Below are 3500 nucleotides of genomic sequence, written 5' to 3' on the forward strand. Positions count from 1 at the left end.
GAGATCACTGAGGGATGGAGATGACACATTGTTGCCATTAGAGATCACTGAGGGATGGAGATGACACATTGTTGCCATTGGAGATCACTGAGGGATGGAGATGACACATTGTTGCCATTAGAGATCACTGAGGGATGGAGATGACACATTGTTATCATTGGAGATCACTGAAGGACGGAGATGACACATTGTTGCCATTGGAGATCACTGAGGGATGGAGATGACACATTGTTACCATTAGAGATCACTGAGGGATGGCGATGACACATTGTTGCCATTAGAGATCACTGAGGGACCGAGATGAAACATTGTTGTCATTAGAGATCACTGAGGGACGGGAATGACACTTTGTTGCCATTGGAGATCACTGAGGGATGTAGAAGACACATTGTTACCATTGGAGATCACTGAGGGACGGGAATGATACTTTGTTGCCATTAGAGATCACTGAGGGATGGAGATGACACATTGTTGCCATTAGAGATCACTGAGGGATGGAGATGACACATTGTTACCATTGGAGATCACTGAGGGATGGGGATGACACATTGTTGCCATTAATAATCACTGAGGGACGGAGATGACACATTGTTGCCATTAGTGATCACTGAGGGACGGAGATGACTCATTGTTACCATTAGAGATCACTGAAGGATGGAGATGACACATTGTTTCCATTAGAGATCACTGAGACATGGAGAACACACATTGTTACTATTAGAGACCAGTGAGGACGGGGATGACACGCTGAGTTAATTATCCTATTGGCTCGTCTGTTCTGGCTGTGCAGATATTTTTGGCCCTATGGTGTCCCCTCGGTGCAATCTCCAGGGATTTTAGGAATTTTCCCGCAGCTCAGCAATTTTCCCCGGGGCTATTTATACCAGAACCCCCTCCCAGGAATTTGAGGTCAATGCTCCTTCTAGTTGTGGGTGGAGCAGGCAGAGATCACACCAATTAGGTTGTTTACTGCTCTCTGGATCCCATTGGGAACATTTCTTCTCACTTCCTCTCCAGGAGAGACACAGGAAGTCGGAGGAAGTCTCTTCCAAATCAAAGACGTCCCCTTTTAGTTGTCACCAGGACTGGTGTCCCTAGTAAAAAAGTTTCTATCGATTCTTCTCATGGGGCAGCTCAAGCAACCAATCGGCTTCTTATACCGTGCATATGTGTTGATCAGAAGGCTGTGGGTGGGTAGATGGGACTACCAATGACGTAGGTGGAGACTCCTCCTGTTTGGCAGTGCTGACCAATCAGATTTTGTGAGAAAGATACAGTGTATTTCTGTCTTTATGTCCCATGCCCCTCTCCTAAGCTCCTCCCAGGGATTTCCTCCATAAGCTCCTCCTTCTCTCTTTCTATTGGCTGGTGACTCATTGTGCGGAAGGCAGGCTCATGGGAGATTTCTGCTTCCTGCACTGTGATTGGTGGATTCGTACCAACTGTTTGGTTACATTTTATTTGATTTTTACTCAATGATATCGACTGTATAATAACAAATTCCAGACTGGAGGGGGGGATGTAGACCCTGCATCACTTTGTGTCTCCACCAATGGTACAACAGCAGCCGCTCCAAATACTCCGCCCCATTGGAGCTGCACTGTACAATCAGGAGTTTTGGCTGAACTGACTTTTATGGGTGCAGGGGGCGGGGTCAGGGGGCGTGGGGCGGAGTCACATAGGATGAAGTATTTTTTCCTATTTTGGTGATGGTTTTGTGTCTTTCCCATGGTGGGATTTCCCCTCTATTCCTGTTTTGAGGACAACCTAAAGTCTTGGATTTCTCATTATTTCCTGTTTTACTGACACAGACAAGAGAAAATAGGTGAATCCACCTGGCCAGGACTCGCATCAATAAATCCTGGCAGGGGGTCACAGCCCTCAGCACTCCATCTGAAACTAAAATAACAAAATCAGCAATGTTTGGTCTTTGGTCCGGAGGCCTTTTTGATTTCCCAGGATGCTTTGGGGCCAGCCGTTCTTCCCAGTCTCTGGTATTCGGACTTGTTTGGACTTGCTGGGATTGGAGGCTGAGAATTCCGGAGAGAAGCAGCCAAAGGATCAGCGGGGAACTCTGCCGGTACAACCGGAAAAATTATCGGAGGAGCTGATCTCGGTTATAGGTGGAGTCCGATTGTACAATATGAATGAAGGATTATGGGGAAGACCCCCCTACCCCATTATCCCCCCTTACCCTTCTCTCTCACCCCTCCCTCTCCCCCTCATCCATATCCTTCCTCTCTCCCACTTACCACTCTTCTTGTTCCTCATACCCCCCCATCTCCCCCACTATCCCTTCCCCCCACTCTCCCCCACTATTTCTGCCCCTTCTTGCCCAGCAACCCCCTCCATCTCCCCCTTCTCCACCTTTCATCTCCCCACCATCAGTTATGGCGGAGCTCTGCGCCCATAGCTGTGGCCCCCCGGCAGTGACCCCCATACATCTTGGTGTCCCCAGCAGTCCATTGCTCAGGTGACCCAATACCCCAGACTTGTCACCAAAAAACCTTTAAAGGAAATCTTTTACCTGTGTGAGACCCAAGCCTGGCCATCAGACTATTGAAGTATTGGGGGGGGGGGTGTATCTAGGACATGCTGGGCCTTGTAGTTCATCAGCAGCAGTGGGAGTGGAGTCATGGAGGGCGCCGGATGCAGAGTGAGATTTGTGTCATTGGAACATTTACCCCATGGTCACTTTTCATGGGGTCAGTACAGCTCCTCCCTCATTACAGGGCTGTAGACATTACTCCTACCCCAGGGGTGACATAGGGGGTACTTTACACCCTCAGGACTGAGTCTGCCATCATACTTTGCTGCTGACAATTTTAGTCTCTTCTGTTTTGTCCAATTTCACTTCCTGAACGATTTGTAATCTGCACACAGCTGGCACTTCGCTGCTTCCGCCCTCACCGGGGCTAAAATTAGGGAAATGGTGACAACCTGCAAATGTTTCACACAACTTCCCCCTCGTTCACCCCGTATTCACCACCCCATGACTCATACTACACACTCATTCCGTACTTATTGGTCTGCGGCTGCAGGAGGGCAATGTAAGCCAATGGTATGTATAAAGAGGACCTGTCACCAGCATGCAGAGCAGTGTGACACCCCCAGGTGGTATTAACGCTCAGAGAGATCACATGACAGTGCCACCATCTGCTTTCCTCCCCTATAGGATGGCACCATCTTTGTCCAGGCATCAGCCAGGGTCCCCCAGATGACAGAGGTGACACAATGTGAATGCTGATGGTGCTCTCAGAGTCATGTGAGAAAGTTGGAGATTTCACAAGAATGATTGCAGCACAGAGCGGGGACATTGGGCACACAGGACACAGGCTGATGGCTCTGGATGGGGAAGGACTACAACTTCCAGCATGCCCAGCCACCATGTATAGTCCACAGATTTCAGATTCCCATTCCTCATACAAATCCAACATGTCTCGGGGCTCTCGGGGGTCCAGCATCAGGGTCACAAGTTACAGGGCGATCAGTGTGTCAGC

This window comes from Pyxicephalus adspersus, chromosome 8 (assembly GCF_032062135.1).
Source record: "Pyxicephalus adspersus chromosome 8, UCB_Pads_2.0, whole genome shotgun sequence".
Classification (NCBI taxonomy): Eukaryota; Metazoa; Chordata; class Amphibia; order Anura; family Pyxicephalidae; genus Pyxicephalus; species Pyxicephalus adspersus.